Source organism: Ambystoma mexicanum, chromosome 12 (assembly GCF_040938575.1).
Source record: "Ambystoma mexicanum isolate Mex_15411 chromosome 12, UKY_AmexF1_1, whole genome shotgun sequence".
NCBI lineage: Eukaryota > Metazoa > Chordata > Amphibia > Caudata > Ambystomatidae > Ambystoma > Ambystoma mexicanum.
Window position 1 is genome coordinate 99,119,891 of NC_090936.1, and position 15,953 is coordinate 99,135,843.

Below are 15,953 nucleotides of genomic sequence, written 5' to 3' on the forward strand. Positions count from 1 at the left end.
GGCCAATGCCTTTTGTACTTCAACAATGCCTTAAATGGCACTCACCGTCTAGAGCTCTTGATTTAAAGGCTAAGTGCATTGTGTTCATTTCACGCTTTAAATGCTCATGGGCTATCGTCCAGTATTTTAAAGTGGTAGCGGACAAATGTTGGAACTCTTATTGCCGGGGGCAATCCGACATGGTCTCACCAGTTTTAGCGAGAGCATCAACTTATGTATTCCGACGTATCAAATGTCTGGTTATATTATCAATCCCCTAGAAGATCTATTAATTGTTGCATTTCAAAAACCTTCATATTTATCCAGCAATCTGAATAAACCTCCTCAAACTTATATTCTAAACAAACACAGCGCGCGCTGAAATATCTTATTTTTAAAGGCAGGTTGGTTTCAGATTGTGCTGGACTGCGCCACTAAACCATCATGTATCTAAAATAGTTTGTCATTTGAGAGCTTCTCTTCTAAGGGAAGGCTCGCTACCAAATGCTTTAAAATTAACTAATCTTAAACTGTTTCCCTTACTGTAAGCGCATGTATACAACAGAATATATGAAACCACTCAATAATAAGTGTCCAACAGTTTGTATTAACATTGGTTATACAAGATACATTCAGTCACAGTTACAGGGACGTAATTGCACCAAAATGCCAGGGGTAGCAGAAGAGACATGGGAAGTGATGGCATACGACCTTTAACCCCTTGACAAAACAGGAAGTGGCATCACATAGCATTGTTCCTCAGTACACTAAGATAAATATGGTTATGATATCACTATAATGTGATGTACATTTCATACATCAGGAACCCTTCAACTTCAACAAAATCACCACAGAAGAAATGTCAAGAACCCTAAACTCGATGAAACCTACCACATGCGCTGAAAACATAATTCCCCCTAAACTCATTTTGGAAAATGCAAACATCTTTTTCCCTTTACTCACCAAGATGGTGAATGCATCTTTTTGCGACAGCCGTGTCCCGGATAATATCAAAACGGTTACAATTACACCTTTGGTAAAGAAACCGGAGCTAGATCACAGGGACCCGGGAAATCTAAGACTTATTACAAATTGCAATTTTCTACTTGAAGTGCTTGATGAGATCGCCACCTCCCAACTCCAGACATTTGTAGAAGCTAATGAGATCTTACATAGCCAGCAGTCAGGATTTTGTGCAGCACATGGCACCGAAACGGCAATCCTTGACCTACAGTCTCATATGTTAAGCATAGTGGAAAAGGGAAACACAGGACTGCTTATACTCCACGATCTCAGTGCTGCGTTTCATCTTTTGGATCGCAATCAGCTCAAACTCGCACTTGAGAAAGGCGCAAACTGCACAAAAGAGGCAATCAGTTGGCTAACATAATTTCTCTCTGGCTGTCAAGATGTGCGTGCCTGGGACGTGGCGTACCTGATCTTCCAGAGGATGCGCGTTGTGGAGATGCCAGGCTGTCAATTGACGTTGGTCCGAAGAATGGTAACGCCAGAAGCCAGCTCCACTTCCGCCCTACGAGCACAGGGTTGAAGGGGAACTAACTCCTGATGCCACAGTCAAGGCACTTCCCCGGGGATTAATGTGGCGCCAGAACAGTGTTATGGGTCGTCGTTCACCCCCCTCTGTGTGCAAAACCCAGCCACCTGCACCTCTAGCACTTCGGCTTCCTAGTGCAACTACCAGAATGAATAGGAGATTTGTAGCGCTCCCCAAAAGTATTCGGCATTATGCTGCCCCATTTCATGCACGATGGCAGCTGCCGTGGAGGTTAGCAAATCGGAAACTACATTCCCCAGAAAACCTGGCTCCGTACGGTAGTTTGCCGGTAGAGCCTCGCATTGGCTTGCCCCGCCTCTCTCACTGATGTAGTCCATGGAGGCAGCCAGGGCGCCGCTTCTGTTTACAGCTACTCACGGCATTTAGAAGTTCCGTCTTCATTTGTTAAACCTCTTGTTCTTACGGATTCGACTCGGACTGTTTACTGGACCCTCTATCCCTGGAATACCCTTATTGAACTGCCTTCCCCTGTACCGAACCTGTTTTTTGCTTCACGGACCCCGCTAGAAAAAGTTCTGTCTTTGTTGTTGCCTGCCTGTGTACCGAAAAACCGATTTTCTGCTGGACTTCTCTTCTACGCGCTTTTGCCATAGTCCCTGTCCGCTAGTGTACCAGACCTTGCCTGCTTTCGACTTACCTATCTCAGGAATAGCTATCCCGACTGGTTGTTCTGCATCGCGCCAGTCCTTACCTGCCTTCCACTTACCTTACCTGGAACTACCATCCCGACTGGTTGTTATCATCATTCTTTGTTCATCAGTGGTAAGACTTTTTGCTTCACAAACGGAACATTTGGAATGCACCTGTTTTTTCCGTGCACTCAAGGACGCTCTGCAGCTGTGCACCATCCCGAATCCAGTGCGACCCTCGTGCCGCCCGGGTATTAGTATCCTACTACTAACATTACCTTTTTCTTATTTTATCCCTGTCGTTGTGTTCTAAACTACTCAAATCCTCCAGTCATTCTCCACTGGTAAGATCCTGTCCACCTCTTGAATTGTGTTATAGTTTAAACCAGTTAGATACTAAAGTCTTATTATATTCCTAGGTGATTCCCGGGTTGTGCTGTTCTTCTATCCTACGGGGGGAAAAAGCCCAGGTATTCTATCAGTTAGTAAGGCTTACAGGGGACAACTGTTACCTTCATATTACTTACTTGTTGTTCTTCCTTTACAGCCTGGTTCGTGGCGGTGCGCTTTCTCCCCGCCCTTCTGGGTGATCAGTCCCCTTGTCTGGTTAAATACAGCAAGTGGTCATATCATTTTGAAGGTCTTATTCCCTCACAGAGAGGAGGCTTGGGTAGAGGCCCTACCCAAAGCTCTTCAAGCAACTTCCTGGGTTTCAGATACTCCCCGGTTCTACGCACTCATCTCACCGGTGAGTAACAAAAACAGAAGCCATGGATGAAGCTGATCCTTTGGCTGCCTTATTTCGTTTGGTGTCTGAGTTACGATCTGACATGACTTTAGCTCATGACGCCATGCATCAAAGGATCGACAGCTTACGGAGTATTCAAAACCCCCCGACACTCGGGGTAGACATGGCGGGTGCGGCCGCCTCAGGTTCTGGTCTACCTTCAGCTTCCGCCTCTGGGTTTTCTGCGACCCCGGTTTTGATGGCCACTCAATTCCCGTTGGCCCCTCCGGAACGCTTCACTGGAGATCCAAAGCAGTATCGGACCTTCATGAATCAATGCAAATTGCATTTTTTGTGTCGGCCCACCGCCTTTCCAAACTCCACCACCAAGGCAGCCTTTATTCTTTCCCATCTCGGGGGTACAGCGGCTGCGTGGGCCAATCCTTTGCTTGAGTCCAACAGCTATGTCCTCTATGACTGTGACGAACTCATATTGGCCATGAATAAGGTTTTTGATAACCGTTACAAATCTCAAGCATCGGACCTGGAGTTGTTGAGTCTACGACAAGGCTCTTCTTCTCTTTTTTCTTATCTCACCAGATTCAATCAGCTAGCTGCTGAGACGGACTGGCCCGAAGAGAAAAAATCAGCTGTATTCTACCAGGGGTTGTCCGAAGAATTAAAAGATATCCTAGCCACAGTACCGGTCGTTCCGACCTCCTTCGGTGAATTATTAGACTTGGTGTTACAAATAGATGCCCGAAGGTCTGAAAGAAGAGGGGAACGTAAAACATCAATCCTTACCCCCATTCCAGCCGATGTAGTTACTCCTCCTGCTCCGACTCCAGAACCCATGCAGATAGGGGCGGTGAGGGGTCCTTTGACTCAGGCCCAACGGGAATATCGACGTTCACATAATTTGTGCATGTATTGTGGATCTTCAGAACACCAATTGAAAGACTGTCCCAAAAGACCGGTCAAAAAGGCGGGAAACTCCAAATCCCGGCGATAGATAGAGTCCCTACGCCGGGAGTGTCTTCTTTGGACTCACAGGGTTTTTTGTCTGCTCCTGTCAGTCTTCCTGTATTATTTACCACGGTCGAAGACGCTACGTTCTCCTCCTTGGCTATTATAGATTCCGGAGCTACGGGGAACTATATGGACTTTGACTACGCTGCAAAAAACAACGTGTCCATTCTACCAAAGGCTCAACCCGAGAGGGTCCATACTGTGGACGGTACAACTTTGGTATCCGGTTTGGTTACACAGAATACTTCCCTTGTCAGCATGAAGACCGAAGACGGACATGTTGAATCGATTTCATTCGATCTAATCAAAGCTCCTCAATATCAGGTCATATTGGGTATTCCGTGGTTGCAACACCACAATCCTGCTATTGATTGGGTAAAGAAAAGTGTTCGCTTCCCTTCTTTGGAGTGTAATGAAAACTGTTTTCAGGATACGTATGTATGCCCGGAGTCTTCCTGTCAAGCTCTGGTGGCTTCCTTGTCTGTCATAGGTGCCATCGTGCCGGTCAAGTGGCACAGCGAGTAGAGCGCCCGCTTTGACACCCGTGCAGAGCCTGTTAACGCAGGTTCGAATCCCGGCGGGGCCAAACTCAGCCTTTCATCCTTCCGAGGTCGATAAATGAGCACCACACACCGTGGGTAATAATAAGCAGCGCTCAGATACCTGAGGGTTTGTAGCGCTATATAAAAGCCTAATTATTATTATTTTTTTATTATTATCGTTCGTGACACTAGTAAAGACATCCCTCCTGAATACGAATCCTTTCGGGATGTGTTCGATAAGGGCAGGGCAGATCGATTGCCGTCTCATAGGCCCTATGATTGTCCAATAGACCTGTTACCAGGGGCCAAGATACCAGCCGGAAGAGTCTATTCCCTCACCTTACCAGAAGACAAGGTTCTGAAAGAATACATAGACAAAGCCTTGGCCACGGGCTTTATTAGGCCTTCCAAATCCCCGGCAGCATCTCCATTATTTTTTGTCCCTAAGAAGGAGGGGGACCTGCGCCCTTGTATAGATTACAGGGCATTGAATAATATTACGGTAAAAAATCAGTACCCTCTTCCGTTGATATCAGTGCTTCTGGATCAACTTGGTTCGTCAGTGGTGTTCACTAAACTTGACCTCAGGGGGGCCTATAATCTCGTTCGGATCAGAGCAGGGGACGAGTGGAAAACTGCCTTTAAGACAGGTTATGGCTTGTTCGAATACTTAGTGATGCCGTTTGGACTTTGTAATGCCCCGGCCACCTTCCAGGCCTTCATGAATGACATCTTCCATGACTATCTGGATCAATTTGTCGTAATCTATCTAGATGATATCCTTATCTACTCATCCTCTATGAAAGATCACTGTGTACATGTGCGTCTTGTGTTACAGAGGTTGAGGGAGAACCACCTGTACGTCAAGGCAGAGAAGTGTGTATTTAATTCCGCCGAGGTGGAATTTCTTGGTTATGACTTGACCAGTCGTGGCATTCGTATGAGCCAATCTAAGGTTAGAGCGATTCTGGAATGGCCCGTTCCTGCTTCAGTTAAGGCACTGCAGTCCTTCTTGGGGTTCTCCAATTTTTATCGGCGTTTCATCCATTCATTCTCATCGATCTCTTCTCCTTTAACGGCACTGACCAGCTCCAAAAAACCATATGCATGGAATCCGGAGGCACAGCAGGCCTTTGAAATCCTGAAGACCGCCTTTTCGACGGCAGCGGTCTTGCAACACCCGGACCCTCTCCTTCCCTTCCTAGTGGAGGCAGACGCCTCCGGTTCAGCTGTTGGGGCAGTGTTGTCACAGGAATGTCCCGATTCAGGAGAAATCCATCCAGTGGCCTATTTTTCCAGAAAATTGACCCCTTATGAACGCAATTATCCTATCACGGAACGTGAGTTGTTAGCCATCAGAGATGCCTTTGCGGAATGGCGTCATCATCTGTTGGGGGCCCGTCATCAGGTCACTGTTTATTCGGATCATCGTAGCCTCCTTGCCTTTAAATCTATGAAGTGCCTTACGGCCCGGCAAGCTCGTTGGCATCTTTTCTTTTCCCAGTTTAACTTTGTCATCACATATCGACCGGCTCGCCTCAATACCTGTGCTGACGCTCTTTGAAGGTTATCCCACAGTTCCTGTGTTTCTAAGGCTGATCGACCCCTGCTGTTACCTGAAAGGGTGGTTTGTGCCTGCACTCCTCAGCCTTCGCTCCGTGCCCTTATATCATCTTGGGTGACCTCAAATGATGAGGAATGTGAATCCTTTAATCTCGACATCGTACAGGGCTTGCCTTATATCCAGGGTCGTCTCTTTATACCTCCTGGAGAAGCACGTCTTCGTGCTTTAGCCTGGTCACACGATTCCTTGATGGCAGCCCATCCGGGGCAACAAAAGACGTTGGAGGCGCTGCGCCGTTGGGCTTGGTGGCCGTCGATGTCCAGGGATATCATCGATTACGTGGCCTCTTGCTCAGTGTGTGCTCAATGCAAAGTCTCTAGATCCAAGTCTGTGGGCCTTTTGCGACCCCTTCCGGTGCCACATAAACCATGGTATATGGTTTCCATGGATTTCATCGTGGACCTGCCTCCTCTAAGCGGTTATGATACCGTCTGGGTTGTCATCGACTACTTCTCCAAGATGGCTCTGTTTATCCCCTGCTCGGGGTTACCTTCGGCCCCCATCCTGGCTTCTTTGTTTCTCAAGCATGTCTTTCGTTTCTTTGGACTTCCCTCTATCATAGTTTCGGATCGCGGCCCTCAGTTTACTTCTCGCTTTTGGAGGGCTTTGACTTCTTCACTGCACATTGACGATCGTTTCAGCTCTGCATACCATCCACAAACCGATGGACAGACTGAGAGGGCTAACGCCACTTTGGAACAGTTCCTTCGATGCCTGTGTCTCCAATTTCAGTCTGCCTGGTTAGAGACACTCGCCCCTGCCGAATTCGCCTACAATAATTCAGTACACTGTGCCTCGGGTGTATCACCATTTTTTGCCTTGTACGGATTCCATCCACGTTCTTTGGCTTTGGATCCGGCACTCCCTATTGACAACCCGGCCGCTCAGGCTTGTGTAAGAGAATTGGACTCAGTCCGTAGGGGAGTTCGATCCCACCTTCTACTTGCACAGGAGAGAGCAAAAAGATACGCTGACCGGCATAGGACTGCAGCTCCGGATTACAAAGTGGGCATGAAGGTTTGGCTGTCTACTCGTAATCTACGTATTCCTGGCAAACGTATGCTGCTACCGAAGTTTGTAGGTCCTTTTCCCATTATGGAGGTTTTGAATCCTGTGGCAATGCGTCTTTCTTTGCCAACTTCATGGAAACTGCATCCTGTGTTCCACGTCAGTCTCCTCAAGCCTTGCCTTCCTTCCACGCGCCTACCTGCGCGACCTTGCGCTATTCGCGTGGATGGCGAAGATGAATATGAGGTTGCTGATATTTTGGACTTTCAACTCCGCAGGGGTCGGCCCTTTTATCTGGTCGATTGGAAGGGGTACGGTCCTGAGGATAGGTCTTGGGAACCCTTGTGTAATATCCACTCACCTGTGCTCCTGCGTCGTTTCCATGCCCGCAAGGGGTTGCCGCCGCCTTTGGGGGCGGATGCTGTTATGGGTCGTCGTTCACCCCCCTCTGTGTGCAAAACCCAGCCACCTGCACCTCTAGCACTTCGGCTTCCTAGTGCAACTACCAGAATGAATAGGAGATTTGTAGCGCTCCCCAAAAGTATTCAGCATTATGCTGCCCCATTTCATGCACGATGGCAGCTGCCGTGGAGGTTAGCAAATCGGAAACTACATTCCCCAGAAAACCTAGCTCCGTACGGTAGTTTGCCGGTAGAGCCTCGCATTGGCTTGCCCCGCCTCTCTCACTGATGTAGTCCATGGAGGCAGCCAGGGCGCCGCTTCTGTTTACAGCTACTCCCGGCATTTAGAAGTTCCGTCTTCATTTGCTAAACCTCTTGTTCTTACGGATTCGACTCAGACTGTTTACTGGACCCTCTATCCCTGGAATACCCTTATTGAACTGCCTTCCCGTGTACCGAACCTGTTTTTTGCTTCACGGACCCCGCTAGAAAAAGTTCTGTCTTTGTTGTTGCCTGCCTGTGTACCGAAAAAACGATTTTCTGCTGGACTTCTCTTCTACGCGCTTTTGCCATAGTCCCTGTCCGCTAGTGTACCAGACCTTGCCTGCCTTCGACTTACCTATCTCAGGAATAGCCATCCCGACTGGTTGTTCTGCATCGCGCCAGTCCTTACCTGCCTTCCACTTACCTTACCTGGAACTACCATCCCGACTGGTTGTTATCATCATTCTTTGTTCATCAGTGGTAAGACTTTTTGCTTCACAAACGGAACATTTGGAATGCACCTGTTTTTTCCGTGCACTCAAGGACGCTCTGCAGCTGTGCACCATCCCGAATCCAGTGCGACCCTCGTGCCGCCCGGGTATTAGTATCCTACTACTAACATTACCTTTTTCTTATTTTATCCCTGTCGTTGTGTTCTAAACTACTCAAATCCTCCAGTCATTCTCCACTGGTAAGATCCTGTCCACCTCTTGAATTGTGTTATAGTTTAAACCAGTTAGATACTAAAGTCTTATTATATTCCTAGGTGATTCCCGGGTTGTGCTGTTGTTCTATCCTACGGGGGGAAAAAGCCCAGGTATTCTATCAGTTAGTAAGGCTTACAGGGGACAACTGTTACCTTCATATTACTTACTTGTTGTTCTTCCTTTACAGCCTGGTTCGTGGCGGTGCGCTTTCTCCCCGCCCTTCTGGGTGATCAGTCCCCTTGTCTGGTTAAATACAGCAAGTGGTCATATCATTTTGAAGGTCTTATTCCCTCACAGAGAGGAGGCTTGGGTAGAGGCCCTACCCAAAGCTCTTCAAGCAACTTCCTGGGTTTCGGATACTCCCCGGTTCTACGCACTCATCTCACCGGTGAGTAACAAACAGTGCAAGCACTGATAGAGAAGGCCGTCCAGATGTCCACTTGAGCAGGTAGAAATTGGTCCAGCTTCTGATGCAGTAGTTGGAGGAAAACTGATGCTGGCAACAGGAAGGACGAATGATCCAACCAGGGAAGGTACTGGCCAGGAGGAAGCAGACAGGATCAGGCAGTGAAAAACGGGTTGGTCAACAGAGAGGGGACAGGACCCAGGCAGGGAACCAAAGGGGAGTACTGGCAAAAGGAACAGGGCAGAAAGGAGGCAGGGACAGGAGGAACAAGGCAGATCAAGGCAGGGAGGAACAGAGGCAGAACAGGGCCTTCCCAGAGGCTACGGGGAAGGACACGAACAGGCAAGCAGGTAAGGGCAAGGTTCTGACAGGCAGAAACTTCAGGAGCGAAGCGGTGGGTCGGGAACCAAGCCGTGTTGAGACGCGACTGGCTCCCGACCCGACCGCTAATGAGGAAGTCCTTGCGAAAGCGAGGCCAGACAGGCAGCGCCTCCTGGAACGTGCCCCCGGTGCGAAAGCGAGTTTTGCAACGCAAGCCTCGTGCCGTCACCCGACTGCGCATGCGCGGAAGCCGGAAGCGAGGCCTGCAATGCAAGCCTCGCGCCGTTGCTCGACCGCGCATGCGCGCCAGTCAGTGCCCGGCGAGAAGATGCCCCATATCCCTGCAGTCCCCACCAACGGTAGCGGGGATACAATCCCCAGCGGCGCCTGGCGCCAAGGCAGCCCCCCAAGGACCGCCCAACTGTAAGTGAAGGTGGTGTCCTAACACTATGACCCTCCCAGAAAGGCCAGGAGCCCCAGGTTTCCAGGGATGGCGAAGAAAGAATTTGCGGACCAGACGGGGGCATGTACATTCCTCCGAGGCTCCCAGGTACGATCAGAAGCAGGATAGCCCTTCCAGTCCACCAAAAATTGAAGCACACCCCGCTGGATCCGCGAATCACAAATCTCCTGAACCTCGATTTCTGGCACGTCATCCACATCAATAGCGGAGGGACGAGACCCTGAACGACCATAGGGATCTGGGAGGTAAGGTTTCAATAAAGAAACATGAAACACAGGATGTATCCGCCAAGACGACGGCAACTGCAACTGAAATGCCACTGATGTGATCCGTTTCGTGATCAAAAAAGGCCCAAAGTAACGGGGAGCAAGTTTAGTGGGCAAGTTACGGACTGGTAGGTTCTTAGAAGAGAGCCAAACCCGATTCCCCACCAAAAGAGCAGGTTCGGGACTCCGTCATCTGTCTGCCTGATCCCTCATGCGCTCACGAGCCTCGGCAAGAACCCTAGTAGCCTGGGCATGTGTTTTCTGGATCCTGGATACGAGTTAATCAGCGGAAGGCACGGTACTGGACTGGACTGGTCGAAACGGGAAAAGTTTGGGATGAAATCCGTACGAACGTTGGTAAGGACTCATTGGTTTGAGTGGCATTAGCATAGCAGCGTAAGTATTGTTCTAGCGTCTGGTTGGTACGCTCTGTCTGGCCATTGGTCTGTGGATGGTAGCCAGAACTAAGAGCTCTTTGGACGTCGAGATGGTGGCATAGTTGACTCCAAAAGGATGATATATATTGTGATCCACGGTCTGAGATGATCTTTTCAGGAAGTCCATGCAAACGATAGATATTGTGAAGGAAAGCCTGGGCCATTTGGACCGCGGTAGGGATTCCTGAAAACGGAATGAAATGTGCCATTTTGGTAAAACAGTCTATGACGACCATGATGCAAGTATTGCCTTCAGACGGAGGAAGATCGACGATGAAGTCTGTGGCGATGGTATGCCAAGGATAGGGTGGGGTTTCAAGGGGTTTCAATAGTCCCAGGGGTTTTCCTCGTGGTATTTTAGTCTGGGTACAGATTGGGCAGCTTTCCACATACTGTCTGATCTGGTTGGCCCACCCTGGCCACCAGAATTGCCTTGCTATCAGTTCCTGGGTGGCCCGTATTCCCCGATGTCCTCCGAGCTTGGAATCATGGAATCCTTGTAGGATAGCAGTCCGTAATGAAGCGGTGGGAATGAACAACCGGTTTTCATAGTACAGCATACCGTCCTTTTCCTTAATTTGTGGTTGTTTTAGCAGGGTTCTCCTTTCAGGGCTAGCCAAGGTCCCTTGAGCTATGGAATCCAGGAAAGGTGAGATGTAAGACAAGAAATGCTTTGAGGCAATCAAAGATTGATCCGAATAGTCATGTTCGACGTTCTCCTCAAGCGAGCGGGAAAGTGCGTCCGCTTTCTGATTCTGGGAACTGGGTATATAAGTAATGGTGAAATCGTAGTGTGAGAAATAGAAGGCCCACCTAGCCTGGCGAGAAGTCCGATACTGTAAGGGACGGAGATATTGCAAGTTGCGGTGATCAGTGCGGACCTCTACTGGATACCTTCCGCCCAATAAATGATGTCGCCATTCCTCGAATGCCGCCTTAAAAGCCAGGAGCTCCTTCTCGACAACTGCATAGTTGCGTTCGCTGGCACTTAACTTACGGGAGTAGTACGCCACTGGGAATTCTGTTCCCGATCCTTGATCCTTTTGTAGTAGAACGGACCCTATGGCGAAATTGGACGCATCGGCCTCAACAATGAATAGTTTTAGTTAATCTGGATGGTGTAGGATAGGAGAAGTGCTAAAAGCTTCCTTAAGGCGTCTGAATGCGGTCGTGGCCTCAGTTTTCCAAACAAATAGCACCTTGCTGCTTGTTAAATGTGTTAGAGGAACCCACAACTGGGAAAAATGAGGGATGAACCGTCGATAAAAGTTGACGAAACCCAAGATACGTTGTAAGGACTTCACGTCATGGGGTTGCCTCCATTCCAGTATAGCTCGTACTTTAGCAGGATCCATCTGAATTCCGGAGTCATTGATTACATAACCGAGGAATTCGATACTGTCTTGATGGAATAGGCATTTCTCTGCTTTGGCATAAAGATGGTTTAAGGACAGTCGACTGAGTACTTCCTTCACATGAGAGACGTGGTCCTCTTGGCACGAGGAGAAAATCAAGATGTCATCCAGGTAAACCCATACAGTGACTCCGATCAGGTCCGCAAAGATCTCATCCATGAATCGTTGGAAGACAGCTGGAGCATTACACAGGCCGAACGGCATAACCCGGTATTCGTAATGCCCTGATGGTGTCTTAAAGGCCGTCTTCCATTCATCTCCGGGTTTTATTCGAACCAAATGGTACGCTCCTCGGAGATCCAGTTTGGAGAAAATACGAGCTGAGCGAAGGGATTCAATGATGTCTCGGATCAAAGGAAGGGGGTACCTGTCCTTCCGTGTGATGTCGTTCAGTTGTCTGTAATCCACACAGGGGCGTAGAGATCCTTTCTTCTTCTTAACGAAAAACGGCGGGAATCCAGCCGGGGACTTGGAGGGAGCAATATATCCCTTATGTAAACATTCTTCCAGATATTCCTGTAATGCTTCTCTCTCCTTAGGGGTTAAAGAATACACCTTCCCATGTGGGATGACTGAATCAGGTAAAGGTTCAATGGAACAGTCACAAGACCTATGGGGAGGTAGTGGTATATCCCCAGGTTCTGAGAACACATCGCGGAATGCCACGTACTCAGATGGGACGGATTCCAATAAGCAAACCCTAGGTATTCCGTTACCTTCCATGTTTACAGTGGCTGTCAGGGATCTTGGGATGTTCCTTGTAGTAGCTCAATCTCTGGCACAGAGAGCGGAGTCAAACGTCAGAGTCTGTGTTCCCCAGTCGATTTTAGGATTATGCTGCAGCAACCAAGGTAATCTAAGAACAATGGGATATGTTGGGGACCGTATTACATCCAACGATATGAGTTCCTGGTGTCCGTTGATCCGGAGTTGTAGAGGACCCGAGTGTTGACGAATAGGTCCCGAAGCCAGTGGAGTTCCGTCTATTACTTCTACTAATGAGGCATGTTCTTTGGTGTGAAGGGGTATGCTGTTCCTCGTCGCAAAATCCCCATCCAGATAGTTTCCAGAGGCCCGACAATCCACAAGACCGAATGTGTCCACAGACTTACTCTGCCAGGCCACCTTGAGATTTAATACCATCAAGACCGCGGGCTGCATGGGTTGCAGGATGTCCTCAGAGTTAGGAAGGACTGTTGCGGATGTAAGGCCCGTCAATACCTTCCCAATACACGACAGGCCCTTTAGTTTTCCGACTTTCTCAAGGGTCGCCGAGGACAGGTACCCAGGAAGTGTGCATCACCCCCACAATTCCATCAGACGTTGATCTCTTCTGCGCTTCTTCTCAGCTTCAGTCAGTGGCCCTCTCATGGCACCCAGTTGCATCGGTTCCGGACCGGTCTCAGTGGTACCTGGTATCCCAATCGGTATTGACTGTGGTCTTGGGATTGTTCTTTCGTATCGCCGTCGCTCACCCTTGCGTTCTGTCAGTCGGTGATCAATCCGGAGGACTTGGTCCAGAAGAGCTTGTAAGGTATCGGGTTCCGGTATGTGCAGTAATTCATCCTTATACTCTTCTCTTAATCCTCGTCGGAATAATGTCTTCTGGGTTATTTCTGGCCATAGTGAATCAGCAGCAACCTGGCGAAAACGACTAATGTACGTAATAATGTCGCTTGATCTCGGTTTCAGATCCACCAATTGGTTCTGTGCTGTGGCCGCCAGATTAGGTGACTGAGAAACCTCCAAGAACGCCTTCTTGAAGGCACCGAAATCACTTAGGATAGGACTGTTAGCAGCGACCAAGGGTGTTACCCAGGCCAAGGCGTTCCCGGTCAGGTTTCCGAGGATGTAGCCGATCTTAGCCTTATCTTGGCTGAATTGGGAGGAACTTAACAGGAAATGTATCTTACAGTGATTACAGAATTCTGCCACACGCCTCGGATCGCCGTCAAACTTCTGTGGCGTTGTATGGGCCATGGCGGCCTCTGCTTGGGATGGACTGCCGGTTCCTTGAGCGACCATATGTCGCAAAGCCACATTCTCTTGACGTAGTGCAGTCATCTCTAGTCTCAGGGTCCTCATTTCTTCTCGGAGTTCCTGGACGTCGTCCATCTCCAGTTCTGGGCTGGTAGTAAGGCGTCTCAATCTGTCAAGATGTGCGTCCCTGGGACGTGGCGTACCTGATCTTCCAGAGGATGCGCGTTGTGGAAATGCCAGGCTGTCAATTGACGTTGGTCCGAAGAATGGTAACGCCAGAAGCCAGCTCCACTTCCGCCCTACGAGCACAGGGTTGAAGGGGAACTAACTCCTGACGCCACAGTCAAGGCACTTCCCCGGGGATTCATGTGGTGCCAGAACAGTGCAAGCACTGATAGGGAAGGCCGTCCAGGTGTCCACTTGAGCAGGTAGAAATTGGTCCAGCTTCTGATGCAGTAGTTGGAGGAAAACTGATGCTGGCAACAGGAAGGACGAATGATCCAACCAGGGAAGGTACTGGCCAGGAGGAAGCAGACGGGATCAGGCAGTGAAAAACGGGTTGGTCAACAGAGAGGGGACAGGACCCAGGCAGGGAACCAAAGGGGAGTACTGGCAAAAGGAACAGGGCAGAAAGGAGGCAGGGACAGGAGGAACAAGGCAGATCAAGGCAGGGAGGAGCAGAGGCAGAACAGGGCCTTCCCAGAGGCTACGGGGAAGGACACGAACAGGCAAGCAGGTAAGGGCAAGGTTCTGACAGGCAGAAACTTCAGGAGCGAAGCAGTGGGTCGGGAACCAAGCCGTGTTGAGACGCGACTGGCTCCCGACCCGACCGCTAATGAGGAAGTCCTCGCGAAGCGAGGCCAGACAGGCAACACCTCCTGGAACGTGCCCCCGGTGCGAAAGCGAGGCTTGCAACGCCTCGCGCCGTCACCCGACTGCGCATGCGCGGAAGCCGGAAGCGAGGCCTGCAACGCAAGCCTCGCGTCGTTGCTCGACTGCGCATGCGCGCCAGTCAGGGCCCGGCGAGAAGATGCCCCATATCCCTGCAGCCCCCACCAACGGTAGCGGGGATACAATCCCCAGCGGCGCCTGGCGCCAAGGCAGCCCCCCAAGGACCGCCCAACGGTAAGTGAAGGTGGTGTCCTAACACTGGCAGGAAATCTAAGGTTCATTGGGGAGATAATTTCTCTTTTGAAGAGACCATCAGCTGTGGTGTACCACAAGGGGCAAGTCTATCACTGCTTCTCTTTAAGCTTTACATCAGGTTCCTATGCGTGGTCCTTGACAAAATTGGAGCATTTTTTACAAACTACGCTGATGATACCCAGCTGGTGGTCGAACTGAGTGGAAATTGCTCCCAAGACAGTGCTAATGTTGAGACACTCTATAAATCAATCGAGAATTGGATGAATAATAATTGGCTGTGTTTGAATGCAAAGAAAACTGAGTTAATGGTCTTTGGAACAAACCAAGCACTGGCCAAACTAAACCACCAATATGAATCCTTTCTCATTAATGACTCCCAAAATTTGTAAATAAAGTTAAAACATTGGGGATCCACTTGGAAGCGTCCTTGAGCACAGAGGCATATGTCTTGCAACTAAATAAGAACTGCTCCTACCATATTCGGCTCCTCAGGGCAATTCGTCCGTACCTGAGTGAGGAAAATTGCGGGACAATTGCAGTAGCAACCATACTCTCCAGATTGGACTACGGTAATGCACTCTTGCTGGGGGCGAACAAGGGACATATCGCCAAGTGCCAAACAATCCAGAACAGCTCTGTGAGAATCATAAAAAGGAAAACAAAAAAGGAACACATCAGTGAAGACAGAAGAAACCTGCATTGGTTATCCATGGAGGATATAATCCAATTTAAGGACTTCACTCTGACACATAGGTGCCTACATGGGAAAGCTCTAGCCTACCTTAAAAAGAAAAGGCCGCTTATGTGCCGGGTTGTGCACTTAGATCAGATTCAAAAGGCCAAATGGAGATCGCAAGGTTTAAGAAAGCTAATGGACTGGGCAAAGCTTTTCACATCAAAGCTGCCATCAAATGGAACAATGTTCCATCACAAATAAGACTGGAACAGACATACACCACCTTTCGTAAAAAACTTAAGACCCACCTCTTCAGATAATGCCCTCCGGAGTCAGTCCAATGTCCTTATGATGATA